This window comes from Ochotona princeps, chromosome 8 (genome assembly GCF_030435755.1).
Source record: "Ochotona princeps isolate mOchPri1 chromosome 8, mOchPri1.hap1, whole genome shotgun sequence".
NCBI lineage: Eukaryota > Metazoa > Chordata > Mammalia > Lagomorpha > Ochotonidae > Ochotona > Ochotona princeps.
In genome coordinates this window covers 9,313,571-9,326,520 of record NC_080839.1, presented here as the reverse complement: position 1 = coordinate 9,326,520, position 12,950 = coordinate 9,313,571, and the positions used below count along the sequence as shown (strand labels likewise).

At 44.0% G+C, this 12,950-nt stretch overlaps 1 protein-coding gene across 3 annotated transcripts in view; it reads right to left on the bottom strand.

Moving 5' to 3' along the window:
* AFF3 (ALF transcription elongation factor 3) overlaps positions 1 to 12,950 on the bottom strand; it is a 564,045-nt gene that overhangs the window by 497,009 nt on the left and 54,086 nt on the right. The gene's annotated exons all lie outside the window — the stretch shown is intronic.

Below are 12,950 nucleotides of genomic sequence, written 5' to 3'. Positions count from 1 at the left end.
CTGTAGCCGCATGCAAAATGCTGCCTTTCCCAGGATCCCATCAGCCAGACCAAGGGCCCAACTCAGGTCTTTTTTTTTTCTTGCGCATAATATGCATTCTCACATATTTAACTATCCCAACTACCAACTGGTGGCACCTTTGACCTAGACAGGACAGAAACAACCTAAGAAAATATTTAACAAAAGCTCACGGTAACTGTTTCCATTTCCTCATTTATTCAATAACCACCCAATGACCAAGACACTAAGTCCTATATCAGGTTGAGTAAAGATGACAACGATTACCACCACCACCACAACAAGGGAAGGGCTCTGGCCTGGCAGTCAGGCCACTGGTTGGGGTATCTGCACCTACATTTAAGCACCTGGGTTTACGTTTCTGGTTTGGTCCGGTATCAGGTTGCTGCATACCACCCAGGAGGCAGAGGGGACAGCTTCACAAGCTGGGTGTCTGCCATCCACATGAGAAATTTCCTCTCCCTCATTTCTCAAAAGGTAATTTAAAAATGACGAAATATATATCACATGCTATGTACAGGTATGCTGTGAAACACTTTCCACATATAAGAAAACCTCAAAAGGTTTGTGAAAAGCAGGATTAAAATCTATTTATTGTTTATTCTGATGTGAAAGTTTTCAATCCATGCAGGTTTTTTTCATAATATACATTTTCCAGGAATTTTACGAAGACCCCACGTACGCACGGATTTCAAAATATTTGGCACTGAAATACACTTACCTTTCATTTCTACTTTTCCAGCCTTGGAGGTAGGTATTATGCTTTACCACAGCTCATAATTGGCAAAATGGCTACCCATTTCTAGCAAGTGATGGAGTGGGGGATTAGAGCTCTGATTTATGCTCATTACCATATGTTTCCTGCAGCTAACTCACACACCAGGGAGAAATGTTAGCAGTACCAAGAAATACTGCTTGTGTTGACAGTTTGACAGTGAAATGAGCACAACGACATACACTATACACAACTATATTTATACATAAATATAAAATGGGTCTTTCACAAAGGGAAATTCAGTTGATGCCTTATATACAGTGGATAAATTGCAAAGGAATCTGTATAAATACTAACCACATCTGCAGTCCCATAAAAATGAGTCACTTTCTTGAATGAAACAAATTTCAGCAAATTTATACATACTAAATATTTTCATTTGTTGTCCACTGTACACCTGTTATCAGATATATTTATTAGCACCCTGCACGTCAATTACTTTATTACCAAGAAGTACAGTAGCTGCATACAAAATTATTCATCTCAAACAATTAGGGGAAGATACAGAAGATACTAACCATGATACTGACAGAAAACTAGAAAAAAATCACAAATATGATGAATCAGGATTGCAGAGTTACTTACAACTCAATTTTAAAATTTTTTAAAACTGCATTTCGTTGCGTAACAGGCTAATCATCCCATACGGGTGCCAGTTCATGTCCCAGCTGCTCCACTTATGATTGCATTCTCTGCTTATGGTCTGGGAAAGCAGCGGAGGATGGCCCAAGGCCTTGGGACCCTACACCCATACAGGAAACCCAGAAGCTCCTGGCTCCCATCTTTGGATCAGCTCAGTCCTGGGCATTGTGCCCATCTGGGGAGTGGATCAGTGCAAGGAAGACCTTGCCGTCTCTCCTCCTCTCTACAAAAATCTGCCTTTGAAATAAAAATTTATTTTTAAAAAATTCATTTAAAAAGGTAAAATGACCCTCTGGGTATTTTGAACAAAAATACTACTATAATCATAGCTTTTTTCCAAAGCCAAATATAAATCCCAGACAGTCCTCTTCCATCCAAGACAGTCGCGAGGAAGAAAGTCTTCTCACCACCTTGACTGTTCCAGGTCCCAATTCCATGCTCTCACTTCACTGCTCCCTCTCCCCAAAGACCTCAGTCCACCCCTATCTCATTCATCCCTCACGCAACACATGCATCCGCCACGAGGCTCTTTGCTGGTCTTTCACTGAGCTCTCTGTAGTCTAAACTCCAAAACTAGCCTGAGGCTGTTAGCCTTTTTCAAACCCAGGAAGCCAACAGTGAGCACTCTGTACCCTCCACTACCTCCCAGAATCCCTGTATCCCTAGTGGGTTCTGGAAAGCGGCTAGAGCTGAGAATCCCTAAACTCACCCTGAGAAACTAGCACCTAGTCACAGGTGTCAGTTTCCTCTGCCTAGGAGAAAGGTCCCTTTTTCAGAGACGTCTGCAAATTCAGGCTCCTCTGGTGTTGAAAAGATTGTAGTTTCTTCCCAACCAAACTTCATGCCTCTTCACAGCCACAGCTGCACATTACTTCCGTGTTCTCCAGACAATGCTTCCTACACCGTGGGAGCTCAATGAACCCGGAGCTGTGGGTGTCTGCCTGGTCACTGCCGACCAAGCCACTGCTATGGTGCACTGACCTGGTGCGCAGATGCTGGGATAGTGTCACTCCCAGAACACTCGGGCAGAGGCTCCACACTGTCAGCCTCGCACAGACTGCGCTCAGGAAGCTGTGGAAATCAAACTCTCTCAAACCCTAGGTTACCCAGAAAGCACAGGTTCGGCCTCTGTCTACTGGCTAAGGAAACCACCAGAGTCCAGATGATTACTATCTGGTTCAAGAATTACAAGGCACATTGTTGTGCCGCTAGACAACCTCCCCTCTCTAACAGAACCTAATGGGAGAAGGACATGACAATGGCTCTTTTCACTGGAATGATAATGGAATAAGCCGAACAAGGATCCAAGCCCAGGCAATAGATCACATGGGCTCACATCTATTACCAAATTCATGCTACTGCCAGGAGACATGGCTAGTTGTTCTTTGTTAGTGTTCAATGTCTGAAAACACCAGAAAGTTAAGATGTTCAGAAACAGGGAACCAGCACTCCTTACCTTTAAAGGGGACTTGATGGTTCGAGTCATTTTCAAGTATTAAGCCCTTTAAACACCTCACAACCTCTCTCGGAGTTGGGCTAGACGTGTGTCATCTGCATTTCACAGATGACAAAACAAAGCTTTGGAGAAATCAAGAACTTTCCCAATAGCAGAGGTGCAACCAGACCCGGGCACTTTTTACCCGGTGGGTGACCCCTGTGTGAGGGGTCCTACACAGGAGGAAGATGTGCTTCCTCTGCCACGGTGGCAGAGGTTGGGATTGGTTTTGGCTCATTCTAGCGTCTGGTTTTGAAAGGACTGAAGCAGAGCTGCTGGGCTTCCACAGGCCACGTCACTGCCAGCTGTGCTACACTTCAGCCTTTTACTTGGTCTAGTGGACCACTGAGGGTGTTTAAATGTGTGATCCCATGCTTAATACTATTTACAAACTTCTACAAATAACTGAACTTCCTATCAAATAACAAACATATTCCCCTGCCATGATTTTTTCTTGTTCATCACAATACTGTTTATTAATTAGGAGTCTAAATTTTAAAGAAGAGTGACTTGCACAAGATCAGAACCTAAAATCTAAATGTGTCACGTAAGAAATATGTAAGCATTTCTTTTTTTTTAATTGGAAAGTCAGATATACAGAGAGGAGGAGAAACAGAGAGGAAGATCTTCCATCTGCTGATTCACTCCCCAAGCCGCTTCAACAGCCAGAGCTGAGCCAATCCAAAGACAGGAGCTTCCTCAAGATCTCCCATGCAGGTGCAGGGTCCCAAGGCTTCAGGCTGTCCTCCACTGTTTTCCTAAATCATAAGCACTGAGCTGAATGGGAAGCAGGACTGCCAAGATTAGAACCAGAGCCCATATGGGATTCCCAGCGTGTTCACAGCAAGGACTTTAGCCACTAGGCTACTGTGCTGGGCCCAAAATATTTAAGTATTTCTTAAGCTTGTGCTCAATTAAAAAATTTTAGAAAATCATTACATAGAAGTTTCTGAGCAGACATCTAAACAACTTTTTTTAAGTTTATTTTTTAATCGGAAAGGAAATTTACAGAAACGACAGACAGTAAAATCTGTCTGCTGTCTCACTCCCCAAGTGGCTGCAATGGCTTAGGCTAAACTGATTCAAAACCAGGATCCAGGAGCTTCTTTTGGGTCCCCCATGTGGATGCAGGGTCCCAAGGCTTTGGGCTGTCCTTAACTGCTCACGGAAAAGGAAAACAAAACATGCTCACTCTGGTGTAATTTTTTTTAATCCATGCAGTTTTTTCATAAAACATTTTCTATGACATTTCTGAGGATCTTATATGCCATGGATTTCAGAATGCTTTATGCCAAAAAAAAAACTTATTTTTAATTGCATTTTCCACAAACTTCTTGAAGCACCTACAAACTTCCATATGTAAGAGAAGTTCTAAGAAGATTACTGTCCTTCGTTTTGCCATTCAGTTTTTTAGGAACTTCAAATGACAAAAAAAAAAAAAATTGAGGAAAAGTCCATTTTGAAAAAAGGGAAGTCACTCAATGCAATACTAGCAAGACGTTTCCATCAACATTCAAGCATTACCACACAGCTCCGAGAGCTAATCCAGGAAGGCAAGGTTGGTTCAACCTAATCTGACAAAATGGTAAGCCCCACTGATGGAAGACAGCATAAAATCCATACACTAACTGTAACAGAAGCAGAGGACGCCTTTGGCTACAGCTAACACTCTTCCTTGGTAAAAGCACTCAAACTAGGAATAGAAGAGAAAATCCTAAAACTCATACACAGCTTTGAAAATCCTAGAGAAAATCTCATTTTTAAAAAGATTCATTTATTTTTGTTTGGAAAATGAAATTCACACAGAGCAGACACAGAGAGAAAGATCTTCCATTCGTTGGTTCACTCCAAGCGGCTGCAACGGCCAGAGCTGAGCTGATCCAAAGTCAGGAGCCAGGAGCCTCTTCTGGGTCTCCCACTTGGGTGTAGGATCCCAAGGCTTTGTGCTGTCCTTGACTACTTTCCCAGGACACAAGCACTGAGCTGGATAGGAAGTAGAGCAGTCTGGACATGAACTGGCAACCACATGGGATCCTGGTGCATGCAAGGTGAGGACTTCAGCCACTTGGCTACCGCGTGGGGCCCAAAAATCTCACTTTAACAGTAAGTGACTGGGCCTGGCAGCGTGGCCTAGCAGCTGAAGTCCTCACCTTGAACACTCTGGGATCCCATATGGCTGCTGGTTCTAATCCCGGCAGCTCCACTTCCCATCCAGCTCCCTGCTTGTGGCCTGGGAAAGCAGTCCAAGACGGCTCAGTGCTTTGGGATTCTGCACCCGTGTGGGAGATCTGGAAGGAAGTTCCTGGTTCCTGGCTTTGAACTGGCACAGCACCGGCCGTTGCGGTCACTTGGGGAGTGAATCATCGGACGGAAGATCTTCCTTTCTGTCTCTCCTCCTCTCTGTATATCTGACTTTATAATTAAAAAAAATAAATCTTTAAAAAAAACAGTAAGTGACTATCATCTTTCCCCTTAAGATCAGGAATAAATCAGGAGGCTGTCTACTCTCATCACTGTCATTCAGAGATCTGGACAGCCAAGTAGGCAAGAAAAACAAGTAAAAGGCAACTGGAAGACTAGCCAATGGCATTATCTTATATATAAGAGCTTAGGAAATGGCACACACACACACACACACACACACACACACACACATACCCTCATCGGACCAATGTACTCAGCAAACATACAAAGATAACTTGTAGGATACAAGATCAATACAAACAAAATATGAGATTATCAATGATCCAAGAACACATTCCACATTTGCTCTTTTAATTTCCTAAATTTCAACCCGAGAGGCAGAATTCAGACTTGACTTGAGCTTTTTAAACTGGTTATGTTATTTGATTAAGAGAAATTACACACAGCTTCAGAAAATGTGGAGGAAAAGATCCTTTCGTTTACACAGCCCATAAGGTTAAGTGAGGAGAATTAGAAAAGATTTTGAAGCCAGGAAAGATCTTCTGCTAGGCCCATTAAAGCACAACTAATCCGTTCACATTTTAATTCTCGTCTAATGGGTTTTCTTCAAAGTTACAATCAGTTCAAAATATTGCCTCTTGATGCTCTTCGAAATCGGGAGGGAATGACTGCGTTCTCACTCATTTTGTTTATGTTTTTACTTTGTTGCGACCTTGCAGAGATTTTAAACCCCATTAAGGACTTTACAATATTGTTGTGGGCTATTTCCTTCTCCAATTTCATTAGAATTAACATAGAAATAGTATTTCTTTTCCAATAATACCAAGCATACTTCTAGGTAATAGAAACTCAACATGTATAGAAAAGAAAATTGCTCTTCTTTTTTTGGAACGTTCTCTTCATCGAGCACTTGATTCTGATTTGTCAGAGCCAAGTGAATTCAGCTTAGCAATCAGGATATGGATGGACACAGAATATTCTCTGCATGGTGAAGGTAGAGTGTTAACAGATGAATACTTTCAGAAACCATTCCCTTAACATTTTACACCTACCACACACGATAACTCTGGCCCTCTGCAGGCAATGTTTCACTAACTTGTTTCACCAATTCTCTATTCTGCTACAAAAACTCACAGGTCAGTCAGTCCTGTAAGAAGGAAATGATGGATCAAAAAGCAAGGATCCTCTGCAACAAGAGAACTCTCAGACCAGTTCCCTAAGTGTCTTTTCCCATCTTCCTGTTTTCCTTTAATTTATAAATAAAGAGCAACAAAAAACATATACTGCTTAACAGCAAACCCAACCTGAGACCTGATGGTCATGGGCATTCAAGCGCCCCTGCTGGTGGCCATGTGACCTGCAGTCCTGCTTTGTAAAAGGACCTGGGACTCACACAGCCAACACCACACCCAGCAGAAGCTCCAGTCTCCCCTCCACCCAGAGGACGTGCTCTAAAAATGTAGCTCTCGGGCCCTAGAATGAAGACACTGGAGCAGAGCCAACTCCCCCTGACCACGTGACAGGAACCAGAGTGCTAGGGTCACTCACCAGACAAAGGCTGATGCTGTAACATTTCTTCTATCTGTTGGCTGGCAAAGCTCCAGAGATCTCATTTTCCCCTCCCATCTGAATAATGACTCCTGATTTCCCAAAACCAAGCAATCTGATGTGACACTATCATACCTTCTGTATCAACAATGAATGCAGAAGAGGAAATCCTCATATCTCATATCCTCATATCTCCCATCTACAGACATGCTGGACACCCAATCATCATCTCAAGGCATTGTGATCCCATAACAGAACCTGAGGCCATCCTTAGTCCAGAAACGGTCAGCAAGCATGTGGGGTTAGACCAGAGACCAGGTAAGGAATAGACATCCTCCTTCTAGGAGAGCAAAAGGCCTCTTAGTGCCAGCAGAAAAGCATCCTAGAAATTAAGTCATGTGGGCCATCCAAAGTCACCAGTGCTGAAGTTCACCTCAACTAAACAGCTGATTCAATGACGCAATGTAATGATGGCAAGAGCAATTTTCAAGCTGTATTGAATTAAAATATACATCTGTAAAAACAGATTTTACTCATAAAATGCACCAAGTTTATTTATTAGCACTAAGAAGCATGAAGTCACAAGCAAAAATTCCTGCTCTGGGAAGAAACGAAAAAAATATCTAGATCTGTCTGCAGTCATCATTCAATAAGCACAAGCTCAGATCCAAGGAAAAAAGTTATCAAATAAAAAGAAATTGAAATGGTAAGTCTTATAAATACTTCTAGACAAAGGGATCTGGCCACTGAACAAAATTTGTAACAAAAAAAAATTAGTAACCATGAGAAGAATAGCAGGTAATAATAAAGTTGTCACTCCTGAGGACCTGCACTGTGCCAAGCTATGCCATGTACTATTTCGTTTAATCCTTGTCACACATCGGTGACATTGTTAACTCCATTTTACACATGAAGAAAAAAACCTAGGCTCAGAGAGACTGTTCCTGCTAAAGACAGCGCAGCCAGCAGTGTGTGCCCAGCAAAGTGCGTAGGCTGACATATCCCACAATGGACAGCCTAGATTCTCTCTTAAGATTTATTTCTTTTTATTGGAAAGGGAGGGTTATATACAGAGAAGGAGAGGCATAAAAATCTTTCATCCGCTGGTTCCCTCCCCAAATGGCCACAAAGGTCATACTCAGCCATCCAAGGCCAGGAGCTTCTTCTGGGTCTCTCGTGTGGGTACAGGGGCCCAAGGAACTGGAGCAATCTTCTGTTGCTTTTCCCAGTCATTGGCAGAGAGCTGGATTGGAAGTGGAGCGGCCTGGACTCAAACTGGGATCCTGGCAGTGTAGATGGAGGCTTAGCCTGATATGCCACAGCGCTGGCCCTCATGGGCTCGATTTTATCCCACGTTCCAGCTCCTGGGGTTTCTGTCACTCAAAGCAGACCTGGATCTCACTGTGGGCTCTCAGCTTTCGTCCCAGTTGCCAAGGGGATTTGGAAGACAGTAGATAGACAGGGTACCCTCATATATCTGGTCTCTGTCTCTCCCTTCTAGCTCAAATTTTAAAAAAAAAAAATGACATCTAGGAAGTGGCATGCAGAATTTGAATCCACTGTCAGCTGGCTCAGTACCATCTTCCCTCCCAATTATCAAATGGTACCATCCTGGAATTTGGCCAGGCGAGGGGATTCTAAAACCACATTCGATTTTAATTTGTCTTACTCTCCAAGACTTTGAAGGAAGACATCTAGTTATTTTTGTCATCTGTTTCAGTATGTCACAATCCCTTCAGCCAAGATTCTACTCATTTCACTTAAATATCTCAGAGCATAAGCCATGAAAGCACCGCTGTGTTTCCGAACTCAAGTCACACAGCATGAAGCAATAGTCTGACTTCATGGGGAATGCAAGAAAAAACTGCAGAGTGATCTATATGGGGGTGGGGACTACTGCGTGCGCCATCTCAAAAGACGTGCACAAGGTGGCTGCTCTAAATTTGCTGCTAAAACATCACTGTTATAAATAAAGTTACATTTAGGTGTGATGGAAGATGTGGCCAGCTGTGGTGAACAGTTGCTATCATTTTCCTCATCCATAAAACTTGTCAAATGGGTTTTATGGGTTTACAAATGATTAAGGAAAAATATATAGACAGTGTATTTTTATGCATTTTAAGCATTGACAAAACAAGCAGTACCTAAAGGGACAATGGGTTACAGAAGCTTATTAAGTTAGAATCCAACTGGTCCACAACATACAGACACTTGGAGCCAGTACACTTCATGCTTCATTATAACTTGAAGAGTCCAAGAGAGGGACTGACATTACAGCACAAGGGGTTAAGCCACTGACCGCAGTACCAGCATCCCCTAATGGGAGTCGGTTAGAATCCTGGCTGCTCCACTTCAGATCCAGCTCCCTGCTAAACAGTGGAAGATAGATCAAGTACTTGGGCTCCTGCCACTCACACACATCCAAGACCCTTAAGGAGTTCTAGGCTTCTGGCTTCAGCTTGATCCAACCCCAGCCAATGAAGCCTTTAGGGAATGAACCAGCAGATGAAAAGATCTCTCCCTTGTTTTTCTCTAACCTTTCCTTTCAAATAAAAATCTTTTAAAAATACAAAAGTACAACATTCTTTAAAAAAGTACATATACATACACACATACATACATCATTGCATCAGCTGGACACCACTTGTACACATATCTCCCAAATTTTAATGGCAAATGGCACCCCAGAACTCATGCTCTTCAATTCAGTCTGTCACAGCTATTAGAGAACTCAGCCACATTGCATGGGTCATTGCCATGTTAGCTATGGGACCCTGGACACATTCCTTGGTGCTTCTGTTGGCTTCTCTAGAAAATGCGAAACAACCAAAACAAGCTCACAGGGCACAGAGATGAAATGAGGTCACAGGGTACCCAGACAGGGCTCAGCACTGGGCAGCGTCATGGATAACGAAGCTCAGGGCCACCCTGGGAGCAAGCAGCCTTTCCCAGACGCACTGCCCTCACACGTCAGAGCAGCCGGCTGGGCTCCCGACTGTCAGGATTTCGCGTTTGGAAGCAATTTTTTAGAAATCTACTCAAAACAGTTCGCAATTAGACAAGTTCACTAATTCTTCCTGGCGATATAACCTCACCCAATTATTTCTGAATCAAAATTCCTTACAAAACAGTCTAATTAAATTACAGAGAGTATGACAAGAGATTTATGCTAAAGTGGCTTGTGCAGGCTTTTCTCTGATTAAGTCATCTATTCAAAAATAACTATGAAGTACCTATTAGTTCCATTTCACAGCCTAACCAATACCATCTTCATCTCTGCAGCCTATAGACATCAGCCCAAAGAGAAGTCCCCCAATGACCAGGTGTGCAGCTTCGGCTCTACCCTCCATTCTAAACCATGTTCTTTTCTCCATCAGTACCTGGTCCACCGGCTTTCTCCAACAACTCTCTCATCTTTCCCCTCAAGAGTAATGATGTACACACTCCTACACAGGCTCCCACCTGTCCGGCTTCCAGCCCAAGGCTTTCTCATCCTCTCCTCACTCTGCTCGGAAGTTCTCGTCTAGTTTCCTGGCTTCCAGCTACACCTCAACTACTCAAGTTCTTTATCTCTGTCCGACACTTCAATATCAGGATCACACATCACACTCTAAGACAGTTCTACCCAAAGTGTGTACAATGCATTTAATCACAACCCATTCTAACATGACTCTGTCCTGGGCTCCAAATTATGCCCTGGTGGCTGTTGGTGGATGATGCCCAGGCATCCCCAAACCTGACCTCTACAACCAATAACCTGAGCCCAGACAACACAGGAGAGGCCAGATGCTTCATTCTAGACAGGCACACGCCTGCAGCTGCAGGAGTGTATCACACGAGACCACTAACCAAGAAGCTGGAATCGTCCCTCGTTTCCATTTCTGCAGAGGTCACAGTCCATTTCCTTAGAGTAATAGCTCATCTATTTGTTGCCAGGATCTCTACCCCTACACCTGGCCTTCAGGTGAGGCCTGGTTCTACCCCGGCCATGGAACAGAAGGGACTAGAAAGGATGTTTCAGAAAATGGAAAGACAGACTGTGAAGGCCTGCAATGGAAGTTGTAGCTGCCCAGGGCCCAGGGTCCAGGGACCAGGAGATCTGTCTACAGAGTCTAGGACCATGAGTCACCTGCTTCAAAGCCTCGAGGCCAGCCCTCAGGCTCCAGTGGCATCATGCCACTCAGCAGTTGCCACAGAAATAACACCTGCCTGTGGCTGGGAGGAAAGGGTGCAAGCATGGCCTTGGCTGACAAGCCATCATCTTCCCAGGACAGGCAGGAGTCCTGGGACCAGGAGCTGCCAGACACAACTGCAGGTCAGAATCAAGCTGGCCCTGGTTAGGCTTTCAATGTTAAGGAATTCTTGAGTTTTCTACTCCGCACTGATGTAGCAAACCTGAACCTTTTTTTTTCCAGGGTTGTTTAAATCACCTATATCTTGTTGTTTGTGCCATGTATCAGGAGTCAATAAGCTGTGGGTTCTCCAATGGGAAAAAAAAAATGGATTAATTCAACGATACCACCACAAACCAAAGCAATAATCAAACACTGGCCAAGCTTGCAGTGGGCTTAGCACATCCCCAGGCTTGAGCGCTACAGGTTAGCCCTTTCCTCTCCCAAGCACGAAGGTACACACATTATAAGTCACAGGGAAGTCAGATGCTCATCATATGGTGTCATGTACCACAGACATAAAGTAGCATCATGGTCCCTAGGAGCCTAGCCCCAGACAACACTAAATGCTACTGCAAGCACCACTTCCAGCAGCTCACATACCTCCTAGGGTCCCAGGATTAAAACTGGCCCTACTAGTCCTGAAAAGCCAGCCTTTCGTTTCCAAACTTGGAATACTCACAATGGTCTAAGCCCTGTATGGCTCCAGCTTGTAACAACCTCATCAGCCTGCAGCAGAGAACAGAAACGCATAGGTGTCTCTGCATACCCTCATGCAGCAAACAAAACCACAGACTCCCAATCTCTGCAGCACATACAAAGTCAGCTGTACTAGATTTTCTCGCGTTGGTCCTAGATGCATAGTCCTCAAACAAAATAGAACTGGAATTTGCACACGGAAACTGCAGCAAAGCTGGACCACCTAACAGGCTCAGGGTACTCGGTGATGACAGCTGGGCAGGACAGTCCCCCACGCAGGTGTCTCAGACCTGCCACTGCTCCACTTGGAGGCATGATTGTGGTTTCTCCTGGGACACTAACAGAGTGGCGATCTGCAACTCAGGTCAGTCATTTCTACTCTCACTCCTCAACCACTACCTGCCACTTCACTGTGGTCTGAACTTCAGGCACCCCCAGGAGGAACTGTGACAGTCCCCACAAACCCAAACAAGACCCGTCACTCCTGATGCAGCCCAAGGACTCATGGGCACTGGAAAGCTGTAAAAAGTAATTGGCCTATGGCTTACAAATTGTGTTTTCTTAGGTTTCCATGATTTTTTTCTTCTGTACCCCCACCGGGATACAATTACCACTCCCTCACTCATCAGAGTATATTAGAAAAACTTCACACAAAAACAAGTATCTACACGTGACCTTCTGGCTTTCTGAAATTCAATGTCAGACAGAGGGAGGAGAACACAGTATTTTGCAAGGGCACCTTTTCACAACAATTCTTTTGTATCCAGTTAAAAGTCAGGTCTGTGGAGCAGCACCATTTGTCACCTGGGAGCTGGTTAGACACGCACCATCAGGGTCCCTCACCAGTTCCTTTAAATTACAAGGTGTATTTTAACAGGATCCCAAAGGTTTGGGGACACACACTAAAGTCAGAGAGAAGCACCCCCTGGGTGACAGTGAAGTTTTCTGACCCCACAGTCTCAGCCTGCCCTTCCGCTGAAACCACTCTTCAAGAACAACAAACATATCCTTACAACAGGAAAACAGAAACAGTATTTCCCCAGACATGGCAAGATCCACAACAACAAAGATCTTTGCTATCAAAACTGCCAGGTAATTAATTAACATCTCAATGAACACTGACAGAAAATTTGCTCTGCTGCTTCCTAATTCAGGTAAACCCAACAGGTACTACCAG